The 18774-nt window shown below is 33.1% G+C and overlaps 1 long non-coding RNA gene across 1 annotated transcript; it reads right to left on the bottom strand.

Moving 5' to 3' along the window:
- Positions 1 to 2072: 2072 nt before the first annotated feature.
- On the bottom strand, positions 2073 to 10987 carry LOC145957730 (uncharacterized). The gene is made up of 3 exons (XR_014433733.1): positions 9030 to 10987; positions 7530 to 8391; positions 2073 to 2676 (listed from the first exon to the last, which is right to left on the bottom strand). It is a non-coding gene; the product is annotated as an uncharacterized LOC145957730 (long non-coding RNA).
- Between the last annotated feature and the right edge of the window lie 7787 nt (positions 10988 to 18774).

The raw sequence follows: 18774 nt of genomic DNA on the forward strand, positions 1-18774 counted from the left end.
ATTTTCGGGAAACTTCCCAGAAGGTCACCTATCCCTATATTACTCCAAGTCAAACACGCTTAACTGTGGAGTTCTGATGAGATAAACTATCAAAAAATAGATGCATGTTGTCAGTATAAGTAGTACAAATTAATTCATTTAAGTCATCCTCAACTATATAATCTCATACTTATACTATCTTTGGATTCCTCTCATTTCGATGTGTCCGGACCACTATAAAAATATAAAAAATATATATAATAATTATATTACCAATAATAATTATTATATTATATTTAATTATTTATTTATATATACTTACTTTTATAATTAATAATCTACTTATTTATATTTAAAATTAATATTATAATACAATTTAAATTATTTATTATAAATAAAAAGTTTAAACAATAATTTATATATTTTAAAATGATAAGGGTTATAATAACACCTATGTAATTTTTACAAAGTATTATGTCGCTCAATAACTTTATATTAAATGTGAATTTTGTAAATCCAACCGTTAGATTGAAAGTTCATATCACTTTATATGTTTATATCAAATTTTGTTAAAATTGAACAACAACTTGAAGTTAATCAAAGTGTTCATATTTTAGTATATTTTGAAATGTATATATTATGTCAATTTTGTTTTGCAAGAGTGAAGTATCAAATCATCTTGAATTAATATAAAATTTTGTATATATGAACTAAAAGTAAAAAAAATTTAATCTAACGGTTGAATTTAGAAAATTCACATTTAATATAAAGTTATTAAGCAGTATAATACTTAGTAAAGTTACACCGATGTTATTATAACCCTTCTCTTTTAAAATATTATTTTTATAAATTAAATTTTAACATTTTAAATAAATTATTATTTAACTTAATATATTTATTCATCTTAAATCTAAGATATAAAATTAAAAAAATGTATTTATTCTTGTTTTATTTTCTAGTTATCAACCATTAATAAAATACTAATTTAAAATCTTATCTAATTATATCATAATATTTTCATATCAAATTTAAAACCAGGTATTAGTTATACAAAAATAAAATATTGTACTTATTATTATTTTTATTTATTTTAAATATTGTACTTATTTTTAAATTAAATGTTATTAAATATTTTGATATTATTATAAAAAAATTACTATGTTATTTTTTATTATTATTAATTTATAAAAATAAAAAATTTAAAATGATAATTTTTAATAATATTTATTTTTTACCAAATATTCTTTACATCACTTAGAGTATAATTATTATCGTGCATCCTGCCAAGGTTATCTACGGAAAATCCTTAGGTAATCTGAATTTTTTCATTACCCACCCACCATATGTTATTTATTGAAAATTTCTGTAGATAACTAAAAGTTATTTACAGAAAAAAAATTCATAGGTAATATTTCATAGATAACTAAACATTGTTTACAAAAAAAATTCCGTAGGTAATATTTCGTAGATAACTAAACATTATCTACAAAAAAAAATTCGTAGGTAATATTTTGTAAATAACTAAAAATTATCTATAGAAAAAATTTCGTAAGTAATATTTCATAAATAACAGTTTTTCTTGTAGTGAAAAAACGTCTCAAAAGAACATATAGGAGCATATCCCATATATCAAGAACTCAATATACTTCAATTAAAAAGTATTTTATAAAATATTTTCAAATAAAGATCCAAAACTCTGATTAAATTTTGAAAATTTCAATTCACCCGCCTCTTGGATTTAACCATCTTTTCTAATACTTACCACGACCTTAGCATACATTACCAAGTCATATATGGAATTCACCCATCGATTATCTTTAAGGAACCATGCAAACTTTCTTGGTACTTGGTTAAGGATTATAGCCTTCGACCTTTAACCTTACTTAACTACTAATAACTAAGGATCTAGAGGTGACATCAACACACCTCAAAACCCACTCCAAGAGACACAACTACTCAAGGAAAGTTTTCCAACAATGGCCTACCTGAGCACCACTCCGAGATTCCCTATATAGGCTTCAATTTTCAAAAATAATTTTGTCTCCTTAAGTCCCAAGTTAGCCAACATGCCTTAATGTCATACCACATTCTCAACATCCACACCTCACCATACATTACCTATATGCATCCATCTAGTTAATACATATAGAGATCAATAACACCATACAAATATATAATATACATATCCTCTCCATTATCCAACACCATACCATCATATATATATATGTCATATCCAATCAAAATGTATAGAACAATTGATATACACCATACAACATGCCATAGAATAACATAATATACTCATGTTTATCATACAAGTTTACCAAAAATACCAACATATCATCCAAGCATCCTGCGTCCAACATAACATATCTTGCACCAAACACAACATATCTCATGCCCAATCCCATCAAGGCAGGGAGTTCTCTACCTTGTTCATGCTTGACATCATCCAATCCATGCCTAGTGTGACTAAGGTAGAGATACCATGGGACCTCATGCCCAGCGTGGTGAAACCCATGCTTGATCTCACATTAGGCAGAGAGCCTCTACCTAACTCACACCTGACGTCAACACAGCATCGCCCAACGTCACCAAGTTAAAGACTCCCCACACTTTCATGCCTTGCGTCATTCAAACAAGACTTGGCTCCATCCCAACCTGACGCGAGTCTCTCTTGTCATGTCCCTCGCTATTAATCTATGCCCAGCATGACCAAGACAAAGCTCCCTAGTTAAAACTCATGAAGGTGCGCCTAGTGTAAATTTGATTTATGTACAATGTAGATCACAAAAATCACCCCACACACTTAAAACTCAGAAAATCTAACACATGCATTATAACAAAACCATGTATATACATCAGATACAACATATTCACAACAAAAAGCAACATGGAACAACATATTAAGGAAATCAACAAATCCACCTTGACACCCAAAAACACCAAATAATCCTTCACCATTCAATCTGATTTCAGCCATTTTTTTTGCCACATTTGATGAAAACAACAACATAATTCATCAATCAAACAACCAATTTTTCCTAGTTTCCCTTACCTCCAAACTCTTGCCACCTAAAAGTGAAAAGGAAGGAGAAGATGAATTTTCAAGCTTTGATCTCACAAGCAACACACCAACCCCAACTATCTGATTCTTAAATCAAGCTTCGAATCCACCAGTCTCAACTATGATTCTCACACTCTAGAGGAACCTAGAAAAAAAAGAGAAAAAGACAAACCACTAATAAAAACTTCTCTCTCTAGATTTCTCTTTCTAAAGTCTCCGAGAATTTGAGATTATGAGCTTTAGCCCTTAGAAGAAATCTTATATGCCTTTTTTTCTTAGGGTCGATTGGACCTCTTTCCAAAGAACCTCACAACTCACCCAACTTACCTAGGTACAATGTTACAATTGAAGTTAAACTTTAATTTTAATTATATAATAATATTATAACTAATTTAATATTTTCTTAAATTTTATCCTTTTAAGAGAAATATTATATTAATTATAATGAAATAAGTTAACATTTAGCCTTTTAATTTTAATTATAAAATAAAATTATAACTAATTCAATATTTTCCTTAATAAGTATAAATAAAACAATCGGAGAAAATATGGAGTTATTTGGTTTGAAAAAATATTGTCTATTTTTATTTTTAAACACAAAATTTTAATGTTATTATTATTTATTTTTCAAAAAAAAATTATCTTTATCATTTCTATACAAGCTTTTAAAAAAAAAAATCAAAAATAAAAAATATTTTTTTTTATTAAAATAAAAATGAAAATAAAAAATAATTTCCCAAACTAAATAGGCTAAGAAAATTAGACTAACAGACCAAAGTTGTAAAGGTTCCAATTTTCTCTCCCTAAGAAAATTAGTCTAACAGATCCAAGTCTCAAAGTTTCCAACTTTCCCACAAACTTAGTATTAAAAATAAACAGATATATAAGTGTCTATCAATTTAAGAATATAATTTTGATTTAAAACATTTATCACTCCAATAAATAAATAAATAATAAATATTTCTTAAAATAACTCTATTTTTTTTGGAAAAAAATTGTACTCTTATTTATTTATTTATTTATTTTTATCGATCTCAACTTATATTCTTATTTTAAGATATGTTTTACGGTTAATTATATTTTCCCCTTATTTAATTTAAGGATTCAATTTTCTTTTAATATTTTTAAATAATTCAAATTAGTTCTCTAATTTAACAAAAATGTTAATTTTGTTATTACATTCAAATTAACACTAATGAAATTAATGAAATTGGATGAAAAGACAATGTTTAACACTTTTTTAAAACTAAATAACTAAATTGAATCATTTAAGGATTATGGAATTATATCGAATCTTAAAAATAAATAGAGTGACTAAACTGAATAATAATTAACAAAGTAATTTTTATGTATGTGTGATATTAAAATACATATTTTATTCATCTTAAAATTATTTGAAATTACACTAAAATCATAAGTAATATTTTTTTGAAGAAAAAAATTCCTAGTTTATTGGTTTTAGATTAGTTTGACAAATCTTAAATGTTTTAATAAGAACCAATTTTATTTTTTCAAAAGTTAATAGACTAATCAATGCATTAGTGAAGGACACCAAACTGAATATATGAAATAAAAAAAATAAAAAAAATAAAAAGGAGCTATCTAATAAAAGAAAACATCAAATAAAAAGAATTCAAATTTATTTACACCAAAATATAAATTTTATGTTAAACAAGTTATTATTCAACTTGGTTCTTTGTTTTTAAAATGTTCAATTTAGTTTCATTATTTTTAAATGATTTAATTTAGTTATCTAATTTTTAAAAAATATTTAATGTTGTTTTTACATTTGATTTTATTAGTTACTGTTAATTTAGATGGAATGACAACATTAAATTAGATAACTAAATTAAATTATTTAAAAATAATGATACTAACTTGAATTAAAGAAAAGTATAAAAGAAAATAACTTAGTCTTACTTTAAATAACATAAAATTAGAAATGATCCTATGTATAAGAAAATCAACAGCACTAAACTTTTATTCCTATATTGGAGCTGGATGATTTTATTTTTAGTATTGACACTACAATGACATATAAAAAATATCATTATAAGTATAATATATGCAAGTATATATCTATTTGACATATAGCTACACATAATTTTAGTGTTGATTTTGAATGAGATTTAATAACATATTTTATGTGTCACTATAACTTATACTTACACTTTTTAACAATATATCAATATATGTTATATTTATTGTGTAGGTAAAAGTAGTTTTTAGTGACACTTATTGTATTACTATAAGATATATGTCACTGTACGGCAATTTCCTTAGTGTAAGTGGGATCTATCTTGTGCATTTGTATGAAAAGAAGTACAAGGCTTGTCTAAATCAAAATTCTCAAGTGCACACTTGGGGGATAAAACGTTTAAATTAAAATGTCCATAATAGTAAATTTAGATGAAATCATGGAAAGGGATAATTTTGTCCCAACATCTTTTAATTGAATGTTTTTGAAATATTGGTTTCAGAACTGAAGAGCATAGTCGATCATATAAGATTGACAAGCTTGTTCCCTCCCACAATGTGCGGTGCACAGACAGCAGAGTTGGAGTCAGTGGAATACTAATTAGAATCAATACTTTTTGGTTTAGTGTTGACATTTTATCTTTTTCCCTACTCCAGTATTACGATGTAAGGAAGGGTTCGGTAGGATATTTATGTTTGTGACAGGTACAAATGCTAAAAATATTTTTTGAAAATAATTTTTATAAATAACGATAAAATATTCTTAATAAATTAAATGAAATTACTTTGTAGAAGATATTATTTAAATTATTTAACAAGAGGATTGTTTTAGAAAAAAAATATATATAACAAAAATAGTTTTAGAGATTTTTCTTATCATGATATTTCTTTAATATATTATTTTATCTTTATTTTTAAGTTTTATTGTGTTTTTTATCTTATAAATATTGTAGTTGTATGATTTTGGTTTTTAAGATTCTAATTAAACAATTTTATTCTCTAAAGTATTGTAATTATGTGATCTTGGTCCTCCAAATTTTAATTGAACAATTTTAGTAATAAACGCAATTATACGATTTTAATTCTTAAAGTATTGTAATTATATAATGTTTTGGTCTATTTAAGTTACATATACTACAATTTTCATTCATGTATTATGATACTATCTATTATTACTAAAATTAATAAAACATGTAACTTAGATAGATAAAAAAAACTTTATAATTATGATACTTAAACGATTACAATTAAAATTATGATACATTTGTAGGGATGACAAAATATTTACAACCAAACACCCTAAAAGATGAGATATTTGATTGTCTACCTTTATATTCATAAGGTGTTTTCTTTAATACAGATCTTATATTAGAACTCTATTCATCACATGATATGTTGTTGTTGCAACATTGCCTAAAAATATTTTAGGTTGGTTGGTGTCATTGAGCATAGTCCTAGCTAATTCATCAATTGATCTATTTTTCCTTTCTACCATCCCATTCTATTGTGGGTTCCTAACGGCAGAAAAATTATGATTTATATCATGTTTTTAACAATAGTTCTAAAACATGTCATTATAAAATCCCTACCTATGATGATGACTTCTTATAGAAACTATTTTATATCTTTTTTAGTTCTTTATATGTTTGACAAGTTTCTTAAAAGTAAGGAAGGCTTCATTATTATTACTTAAAAAAAATAAAGTCTCTGTATATATAAAGTAATCATCGATAACAACTAAGGCATAATAATTTTCTCCTAAGCACATTGTTCTAGAGGGACCAAAAAAATTCATGTGTAGGAGGAGTTCTAAGGGTTTAGAGGTTGAAAAAAAACATTTTTATATTTAAAAGTTACTTTGGTTTGCTTACTAATAGTATTTCCAAATTACTATAAAGAATTACTAGATTTTCTCCTTAGATTTGTAATAGAGGAAACAACTTAGGTCATTCTTCTTGAATATACAATTCAATAGAATATGAATTTATCATGTAAGTTTAGAATGAGTATTTTATGAAACAACGAACATAAATTGAATATTAAGAACACAATATCAAAAATTAATTAGAAATGAATCAATTCAATATTTCATTCCTTGTGGCGAAATTATCATGGCTCGTATTATAATTGGAATTCAATCAACCTTAAATAAATATGAATGTAACTAAAATAATTTATATCTAAACCTAGATCTGGTGAATTTTATAAAAATGTGAGACTCAATATATCACGATTTCACAATTTTTGTGAAATTCAAGAACGGTGAACATTTTATTTAGATAATTAATTTAGGCTATTGTAGATCTAGATCTAAATTTATATCCAAATCCAAAAAAAAAAACTTTAATCTCAATTCTAGATCTAGTTGAAATGAAATTCATAATCATGAAAACAAAAATTAGATCTAGAATAGAGAAGAAGATAAAAAAAAATTTGTATAGTAAAATTAGATCATGAACTCAAATTTTACCACAATTCATATAATCTTGAATTGATTGAACAGACTAACCTCGCATCTCCATCGAATTGCTTCAGTTCATTCATGTAGAACAACTGGAAAGAAAAATTTAAGAGAAAGAGAGAGAGAATTTCGAGAAATTTGTAGACACTATAAAAATGGCACAAATTAGAGTTGGCTTTAAGCTGTCTTTAACGCTAAAAACCAACACAAAAATTAATTTTAGTGTTAGAAAAGTATCAAATGAGTGCCAACAATAAAATATTCGATACTAATTCACTTGTACTAACCAGTTTATCCGACACTTAATGGACACTAATGTTGTCACAAAAACAAGTTGACACTTCTTTTTTTTTTTGTTATTGTCAATTTAGTTGACAGTAATTTTTTTTACACCTTCAATAGTGTCGAATAACCCAACATTTCCTTTAACTTTTAACTTTTTATTATTTTATCATTTTATTTATTGTCAATTTAACCAACACTGAGGTTTCTTTATTTTTTGTCATGTCCACTAGTGTTACATTAACTGACACTTTCTTATTTGTAATGAAAGATTTAGACCTTCAAAAGTTTTATTTGTACTTTTTTTATTAGCATCAATTTTTTGAGTCTGCCTAGCCAACACAAGTTCTATTTTTTTAAAAAAAAAATATTACAATTAATATTTAAATCAAATTAATTCTCATTCTTCTGTGCAATAATTTTTACAAAAAAATAAATAAAATTCATTACTAATACAAAATATACGCATTAGAAAGCTGCCCCTGACAACAGGTAGTAAATCCTGCTAACTAGACTACGACCCCATGAAGCTCCACTGATATGTTATCCTTGTCTATCTCATTCAAAAATAGTTAGATTATTCCATGTAACTTCTAGCTCATTGCTCCTCATAAACAAATGGTTGTTCCTGAATCATAAGAACAAAAAGAGTTTAAATTAGTGAAATAATAATTATTTGGTCAAACAATGCTTATACCAAAATCAAAACATGCAGAATTTTGTTTCTTCCATGAGGTATGTGTGATAGTCAAAGCACAAAATAAATTAGCATCACACATATAAGGTTCTGTGAAGTTCTAAACTTTTTTTTTCATTTCATTTTTACAAATTAGGAACTATAGGAATATAGAACGATTTCAGTTCCAATCTTTTTATAATCACTTTTAACTCCAGTGAAGGTACAGAAGACTTTGGAAAAAGGTATTCAGTTCAATCATTTATAACTTCAAAAAAAATTATTTAATGTATAATGATATTTATTGTTCCTATAAGGCACAAAATTAGAGAATCAAGTATTTATCTTATCCATGGACATGAGGCAACACTACTCACATCTAAATATAGAATAGACCTTAAATCAAGTCAAATATATCAAGCTCATTTTCAAAACTATAAAAATATGAATACAAAATTGGAGAGCAGAAAAATGGAAGGATTCATTTACTAAACTACTTTTACTACTATAAAGAATCATTTTTCCCCACATAAAATAAGATATTAAATAGCCTTATATTTTTAAGCATTGTAGATAGAAGCAAAACAAACCTAGTGTTATCCTTTATGTTGAATAATTTTTGGTGTCGGATGCTCTGCTAAGGTTTCACATCTTTAGGGTTTGCATGCTAGGGTTTCGTGTCTGCATGGCTTCTTTGGTAGTTATTCCTTGGGGCTGTCTTCTTGACTCCGTTGATCATATGTTTCCTGCAGCAGCGGCGCCAACTTCCATTTAAGCTCCTTGGAAGAAAACATTTGCGCAGGCTCTACAAAATGCGTCTGATATGCTCCTCAATCAACTTCCAATGCCTTGTTTGAAAAGGGACTCGATGGCTGTCACGATCCCTGAGGAAGAATATCGGGCTGGTCTGGATGCGTGCTAGAATCATCTGCACGGTCGTCTTCGGACTCCTAAAGGATCACCACCGTTTTGTGATCTTCTATCAAAGTTAGACGCCTTGTGGTGTCCCATTGCTTAATGTTGGATGATCTCTATTGGTAAGGGTTATTTTGAGCTTTCTTTCTCTTCGGTGGAGGATCTTCGCAAGGTCCTTACTGGAGGTTCATGGAACCTTAAGCCAGGGGTGACTTCAATCTCATTAATGTTAAGCATTAAAAACCTCAGTGTTTGCTTCGCATATTTGGGTTGTCTCAGGGATACTGGAGGCCAAAGATTCTTTTTGCTATTGCTAGAGGAATTGGCACGCCGGCTCTTTCTCTTGATGATGCCACTGTCAATCGTAGTTTTGGCCACTATGCTCATGTGCAAGTGGATCTTGATCTAAGAGGAGAGATACGGGACCAAATCTTGGTGGAAAGGCATGGATTTGCTTTCTTTATGGATCTTGTTTATGAGATGTTACCTTCTTTTTGTGCTTCTTGTAAGGTTATTGGTCATTCATATGCGGATTGTCGTTCTCGGGTTGGGCAGGTTAAGAAAAAGAAGAACAAAGATCGCGTTCAAGAGGCGATTTTTGAGATTGTGGTGAAACATGGGGCTGAAGGGATTTTTGAGGCAGTAACTTTTGAAGACATGAATACGGTTCTCGATCTGGGTGTAGTAGTGTCAAACTCCATGCATCAGAAGTCTTGGGTGGTTGGAGTGGTACCAATTAATGATTATTTAGATGCCATGCAGCATAACGGAGAGTTGAACGATATTTTTTCACCTTCGATCATGATATCTTTTCTATGGTTGTCGTAATTCGAAAAATTTCGATCTCACGATTAAATGGTTTGGACTTCCATTAAAAAATCTCATTAATTAGGAAATGTCTGGAAGCCAGACTAATCCCATATTAATGATTTTTAGAATAGGTTCATGAAGTCGTCACTAATGTTTTACTCAAAATATTGAAAAAAGAAAAGATTTTTGAAAATTCAATAATGGCCTTGATAACCAAAAATTGGGTTCGGGATCGATTACGTGTAGGAAAGGTATTAAGCACCCCTACAATGCCCTAAGTCGGTACCCTATGATGAAGATAATATGATAAGAACTAACAATTTAAATATTTAATCTCCTTTATGAATGGTTATTTATAAGAAATTTAAATTACTCGCTTTACCTTAAAACGTCTACATGATTACTCTTTTATTATTTAGAATAATATTGATTAAAAAGAAGAATTAGAAAGAGAGAAGTGTTGACTGAAACACCTCTTGATCGAGCTTTATTAGATCTTCAATTATGGAGATTTTAGGTACTTTGTGATAACCTTTCACACTACACAAATACCTCACAAATCTCAAGAAATACAGAGGGAGAGAGAGACAGATTTCGAGCTATATATGGAGTTCTAGATGAATTTTTTGGCCTTGAGAACAGTGCTTGAGTCTGCTATTTATAGACATCAGAAGTGGCCAAAACGGTCCGTTCCAGATTCAGAACGGCCCGTTCTGGATCCATTCATCATGTGTTAATTTTGCATCTGGAATAACCCGTTCTAGAGTTGAGTTTTAACTCATAACTGCCATGTTGGAATGGCCCGTTCCAAACTAAGATTTTAGGCCTTTTTATTGGAACGGCCCGTTCCAATTTGGGAACATGCCGTTCTATTTTGGGAACAGTCCGTTCTGGACTACTAAATTAGTCTTTACAAGCTTTTAAGTCTCCTGATGTTGTGTTCTGTCGTTTCCATGCTTGGGAGCTTCTTTACTTGAAAATAAAAGTCTATTTCCATGTTTGTATGTCCCGGACAAAATTAGCTGTCTATAATGGCAAATAACGTAACTGTGGCTGAGGTGGCTCAAGATGTGGTGGTGACTGGTATAGAGTGCTGAGTATATGGAGTCTAAAGGATTTATTGGGCTTGGCCCATTTACTTTCTTTCTTTTTTATAAATACTCATGTAATTGTAAACCTAATTATGAAATAGTAAATACCATCTAGTGTAGCCGTGGATGTAGGTTATTCTGACTGAACCATGTAAATCTCTGTGTCTTGTTAATTTACTTTCTCTCTTGTAATTGTGCGTGTGAGTGCGTTTGGGATCCCCAACAACTGGTATCAAGAGCCTAGGGTTTCACGCGAGTAGGAGCAATGGTAGAAGATGGGAAAGTGAAGATTGACAAGTTCGATGGGAGTGATTTCAGATTTTGGAAAATGTTAATCAAAGATTATTTGTATAAGAAAAAACTGGACCAACCTCTGTCTAAGAATAAACCAGAAACAATATCTCAGGAAGATTGAAATTTGCTAGATCGACAAGCTCTAGGGGTCGTAAGATTGATGTTGGCGAAGAATGTTGCCTACAACGTTGTCAATGAGAATATGACATATGATTTGATAAAGTCATTATCAAACATGTACGAGAAGCCATCAGCACCAAACAAGGTATTTCTTATTCGTCAACTAGTTAATACGAAGATGGGAGAAGGATTTGAGTGCTACAAAGAAAATTTTGGGCATGAACATTAGTGGCAACAGATCTAAAGGTTCCTCAATACTATCTCAAGAGAAGTATATTGGGAAATTATTAGAGAAATTCAGCATGTAGGATGCCAAGATCGTAAGTACACCTTTGGGGGTTCACTTCAATCTCTCAAAGGAGCATTCACCTAAGATGGATGAAGACAAGGCAGCAATGGCTAAGGTTCCTTATGCATCTATAGTTGGTAGCTTAATGTATGCAATGGTATGCACTAGACTAGACATTGCTCATGCGTAGTGGGAGTTGTTAGCAGATTCGTGTTTAATCCAGGAAGGAAGCATTGGGAAGCTGTCAAGTGGTTGTTATGCTACTTGAAAGGTACTTCTAAGATTGCATTATGTTTCACTAAGAATGATGTTATTTTGGAAAGATATTCTAATGCAGATTTGGGAGGTTGTTCAGACACAAGGAAGAGTACTACAGGATTTGTTTTCACAGTAGGTGGCATAGTAGTTGGTTGGTTGTCTCGATTTTAGAAAAGCGTTGCACTTTCAACCACAGAAGCAGAGTACATGGCTATTTCAGAAGCTAGTAAAGAAATGATTTGGTTGAAGAATTTTCTTGAAGAGTTGGGCAAGAAATAGTGTGATAGTGCTCTTTATAGTGATAATCAGAGTGTCATTTGTAACAACCCGCCATGGTCCCTACACTTAGTGGAATCGCACTACTGAAAGTGAACTAAGAGAATATAGAAACTGAACAAATCATACATACAGTTGTATAAATATAAATTTAATAACTACGTTTCTATGTACAAAATATAGCACTATATATGTACAGTCATCCCAAAATCATAACCTCCTAGTGTCGATCAAGCACACACAAAATAGTTATCCAACACGGTAACTCTAACACGAGGACAAAACTCCCCGTCTCGTAGCGATCACCTCAACTCCAAGCTATCCCTGATCTGCTCCCATACAAGTATGATCATCACAGTCCATCCACATGGAAACAGAAGGGTAAGCTAGAGTTCAAAAATCAATCATACAAATATAGAATAATAATCTATATTACACAATCATCCAATCATAAATCATGAAGTCAAACACCACACACTTCATCATACAACATTCATGCAATTAAGCAACACATGAAAGATATCAAATGCATATCTATCATCTAATATGCGTCGTCATGCACACACCTAAGAGATCTCCCTAACACCAGAGCAGTGTAAGTGACATCCCAATCCTACTGAAACCACCCCAACCGTTTTCACGCCCAAGGCACCTTCTCGGTCACAGATAAACAGGATATAAATCCTCCCTCGGGTTTACTCAGATGATATCACTTACACAATTAGAAGTCTGGTTCCACCGTCAGGTATAACACAACTAGATATAGGCTTACCATGACTTTGACATGCATTACCAAGTCACTTGTGGAGTTCACCCATTGACTATCCGCAACGAACCACGCATCTTCCCCAGTACTTGGTTAAGGGAATAACCCTCGACCTCATACTCCGCTCCAACACTAGCTAAGGACTTAGAGGAGACTCACCCAAACCAGTGGCCTACCTGAGCACCACTCTCATAATCAGTGGCCTATCCAAGCACCACTCTCAAGAGACTCTATGTGAGCTCTTCTAGTTCGAAAATATTTCCCTCTCTTCAAGTCCTAGGCTAGACACATGCCATAAGGCATCACATGGAATAATGCATTATACATCATACATGGTCAATCCACCATTATGATCAATATTATCCTCATATGAACATATACACATGTCATATCATATTCAAACATTCATACATATCATTACCAAGCATACATATGAATCTTTCACCACCATACATCATATATCATACATATATGAACCAACTATACATTATAGTATCAAACAACTTTTTAATCGACATGATAACAACTTAACACATCAAAACAACATGTATCTCCCTTCGATAACTGTTAAAGAAAACAACATCCAAAGATTTATACTCATCCAAATAATCCCAAACCTATCTCAAAAGAAAGATAAGGGGATTTCCTACAACCTCTTATTAAGACACCTAGTTCTAATTCCATCATCTACTTTGTCAAAACTTGCAAAAACCCCAACAGCTATAACTAATGCTGACAACTTGGCCCCTGTTCACTAAAACAACCATATCTAGAGTTCTAGATCTCCTTTTTAGGTGATTCCAACGCCATTGTAAAGCTAAGATCCAAGGCTACAACTTTTATGCAGACCATAAAGTCAAATTCTAAAAGCACACTTCAGCCCAGTGCAGCCAGCTTGCGCCCAGCGTGAATTCATCCAGAAACTACTTTTGATGAATACAAGCCCGACGCCAATAATATGCACCTAGCGTAAATTCATATAACAGCCCCAAAACTTCAAAATTTTCGTCCAAAATCTGAAAAACAGCAAATCTAGCCACATGTAAACCAAGAAACACAATGCATAGACTCTATATAACTCAAAAAAAACCTTAGATTCAACATGCACCCACCCAATGCATCAAAATCACCAAAAACCCCATTTTTTCCAAATCCCGAAAAATGAGAATTTCCTCCAATCCAGCCATGGATTCTCCAATTTCATGCATCAATGGAGTTCCTAAACTCATGCAACCAAACAACATACATTCTAGCTTTTCTTACCTGAAGATTGGCTCAGAATAGCCAAGAACTGAGAAGAAGCAAAGAAATTCCTCCGGAGCTCGACTCGTGGACTTTGTAGACCCCTAAAATTGTCCGGGTCGGAAATAAAGCTTGAAGACTCTCGAAGACTGAAGGATAATCAGCCAGAAGGACTCCTCGAAGGCCCTAGGAGGGTTCTCTGTAGGTCTAGAGGTCTTAGAATAGCTCAAAATAAAGAAGTGGAGGGAAAAAGCCCAATACGGCCGTACTGAACCCCAATACGGCCGTATTGAAGCTTCAATATGGCCACAGTGAACTCAATACGGCGTATTGAAGTTTCTGAAACTTCAATACGGCCGTACTGGAATCAATACGGCCGTATTGAAGCTTCAATACAGCCGTATTGAATTCAATACGGCCGTATTGAAATTTCTGAACTTCAATACGGCCGTATTGAACTTCAATACGACCGTATTGAAGTTCAAAAATTTCAATACGGCCGTATTGCCCCTGTAGGCCGTATTGAGGCCCATTCCTATAAATAGGAGGCCATTTGGACGTCCTACCACACTTTTTCACTCAGTTTGGACTCCCTCCTTGAGTATTCTGGGGTTTTTGAGCAGTGTTCTGCCCTAGAAATCTCTCTGGGAGTCGATCCGACGAAGTTCTGGAATTCCGAGCACTTAGCTTGGAGATTCGAACCTAGTCGAAGGGAAATCCTCCGGATTTCCATAGTCAAAAGTTTTTAGGAAGGAGCGAGCGAGCTTGTAGAGCGAGGGAACGCCAAAAAGCTTCCCAGTTTTACTCAATATATAAAAGCACGCTTCAAGAGGTTTCTTCTTAAATCCTTCCTTTTACTGCTTTCTGTGTGCATATTTAAACTGTCATCATGTAGATAGTTAATTTATAATCGCTTATAATAAATAGGGGTAATTTAGTAATTTTATACTGTTCTGTTAAAAATAATCTGTCATAGGGAACCCGAAAGGGGCGCTATGGGGTGCTAACACCTTCCCCACGCGTAACCGACTCCCTTACCCAACTCTGGTTGTAATGGCCAAAGTTGATTTATAAAATCAATTGCCCTATCCCTTTTTCCAATGTTTTGAGTAAAACATTGGTGGCGACTCCACGAACCCTCCTTTTGCGAAAACCACTAATCCATGGAGGGTCCCGCTTGGGATTAATATGGATTAGTGAGACTTTTAATAAAATTGCTCGTTTGACGAGGTCTCAGTTTGAGAATAAGTCATTCTAGCAATCCACATTTTTAAATAAATAAACGAGTCCAACCATCCTTCGCGAATGCCGAAAGCCCCGTTTCGGGCCGGTGGCGACAGATGGCGACTCCACTGGGGAAGCCTCGAGAGTCAGTCCCATTTAGTGACAGATTATTTTTAAAATAATAGTTAAAATTACTTTATTACCCCTTGCTTGTATGATAACATGATTTATTATATGGCTTTAAAATAACTGTTGTATGTTTAAATTCCGCAAATGTTTGAGATAAAAACTGCACACAAACCTTTGCACACAACAGTTCCCTCTATACCCGGGGGCATGAGTGATTAACCATAGGGAGTGGATGTTAGTACGGCCGGTTGTCGAATGGGTCTATAGGTGCCCGTAGACCGTTGTCGGAAAACATCACTCAAGGTGATAACCATGAACTTGAGTCCGACGGTGCGTTGGAACTTTCCATCGACCTACGATGAGAGGAATTGGGTCCCTATAATGGGGGCACCTTGGGGGCCTTTGACCAAGTGAGAACAGTTAGATCCTCCTTGAATATGCACTTTTCTGCAGGAGACCCCTACCTCGTGATTCGCTCGTGACTGTTCGTGGATGAGTGAATTGTTTGTGCATTGTTTATGTGAAATTGTTTGAGCATACATTGCATTTCTTTAAACATACAACATTCCTATTCTTTTTAAAATAAGAATAAATAGGAATAAGAATCTTCCATTATACGGTGTTAACATCTACCTTCATCACATTCATATAGGTAGTTTCCCTTTTCACCCAAAAAATACAAAAAATAAGAATAATAAATAAAAATACCCAAAAAAAGAAAAAAAGGGGTCATTTATCCAAACCAAGCAATATCATGCATCATCTTAGGAACATCCTAAAAACATGATAATGCTTAGTTAAATAAACACTATGCATGCATATTCAACCTCATCATCTCATATCATGCATATAGATCATGGAGAGATCTAGGAGTCATTCATACATCTCTCCTAGTAATCCATTAATAAACATTAATAAAAAGAAAGAAATAATCGATGCGTATATTCAAATAATGGATCGCACGCCATTTGTGATAAAATGCAAACCAACAACTGCGCAAAGCGAACACACGACGATGCCGTTGTTGGTAATCAAGACAGAAAAAGGGGAAGGTCCCACGCCGTTAAGGATTGTCGCTCCAAGACCTTTCCCTTACGAATCGAATAAGGCTGTGCCGTGGATATACGACATCCACCTTTCTGCCGACAGCGATATCTCTAATATCGCTGGACTTGGGGGCATGACTAGGAGTGGCAGGATCTACACTCCCGATGATCTTCATAACAAAGCCCCCAAGAATAAAGAAAAAGAAGAAAATAAAACCGAGGAAAAAGAATCCGAGGAGGAGACAGACGAGCTGTTAAAGTTTATCCGACAGAGCGAATACTCCATCATGGATCAACTTCATAGGACGCCAGCAAAGATTACGCTGTTGTCGTTGATCCTAAGCTCCGAACCGCATCGGCAAGCTCTGTCGAAAGTCTTGAACGAGGCATATGTGTCGCACACTATCTCCCAAGACAAGTTTGAGAGGATTGTTAGTCACATCAAGGCTAATGATCACCTCACCTTCATCGATGAAGAAATCCCCGCCGAGGGATCAAACCACAACAAGCCCTTGCACATCTCTATAAAGTGCAAGGAGTATCACATCGTTAAAGTCTTGGTAGATAATGGATCTTCCTTGAAAGTGATGCCAAAAAGAACGCTCAAGCAATTGGCAATCAAGGGAGTCCAAACGCGCCCGAGCAACATGATCGTTCGAGCTTTCGACGGTTCTAAAAGAGAAGTAGTGGGAGAAATCAATCTTCCAATCCAAATTGGACCCACTATCTTCAACGTCGAATTTCAAGTGATGGATATCACTCCCGCATACAGCTGTCTCCTCGGCCGACCTTGGATTCATGATGCGAAAGCTATTCCTTCTACGCTCCACCAGAAAGTCAAGTTCATAGTGGGTGACAAACTGGTGACCGAACAAGCTAAAGATGACATACTCATCAGCAAGCCATCCAACATACTTTATGTGGATGCAACGGAGGAAGCTTTAGAAACCGCCTTCCAAGCATTGGAAATTGCCAATGTTGAAACGTTTCCCCGAGAAACGAAGAAGGTAGCTCATATGCTCACAAAGAACGGATACTTGCCAAGACAAGAATTAGGCAAGGATTCCCAAGGAATCCCGGAGCTACCCATTATCAAGGACAATCCGGGGAAACAAGGGTTAAGATACAACCCTAACAAAGATCAAAGGACGAAGAGGAACCAAGATCCTTCTCGACGTTCTTTAAGCCAGATCTTTAGGAAGGCCGGTTCACAAGCGTCAAGGCCGGTCGTCGTCGTCAAAATGTTTTTCTCCTTCCGATAGGGATGTATAGACTCAGTGACTATTAGAGATCACTCCTCGGGGACAGCCCGACCCCCGAGCCTCGATAGGGCACATGTTTCCATTATGATTATAATAAAATCATTCATTATTATTTCTTATTGCTTCTTTTCTCGCTTGCAATAAAATTCTAGACCACATTATTTTAACCCTGTTTGAATAAGCATAAATGAGGTTAAAATCATCTTGATAACAATAAACCCGCATCATTTTTATGTGGAAATGTGCATGACAACTTGGAGCACCTTTTCTTAGCATCAATAAGTGCCATCGTGGATAAAAGAAATCCTAAAGATAATAAGCTCGGCAGGAAACCCAAAAAGGGGACTGCACAAAAATAAGAGCAAAAGACCCGCTAGGAATCCCACAAAAGGGTGATCTAGGCAAAAGTTAGGGTTGCAAAATGAAGACAAAAACCCGCTAGGAATCCCACGAAAAGGGTGACCTAGGCAAAAGTTAGGGTTGAAAAAATGAACAAAGACAAAAGCTCGCTAAGACATCACAAATGGGTGTTTTAGGCAAAAGTTAGGGCCGTCAAAAAAAGAAAAAAACAAAATAAATCCATGATGGTACCATCAATTGAATTCAACAAGGG

Source organism: Cajanus cajan, chromosome 5, assembly GCF_000230855.2.
Source record: "Cajanus cajan strain Asha chromosome 5, NIPB_CcT2T_4, whole genome shotgun sequence".
Classification (NCBI taxonomy): Eukaryota; Viridiplantae; Streptophyta; class Magnoliopsida; order Fabales; family Fabaceae; genus Cajanus; species Cajanus cajan.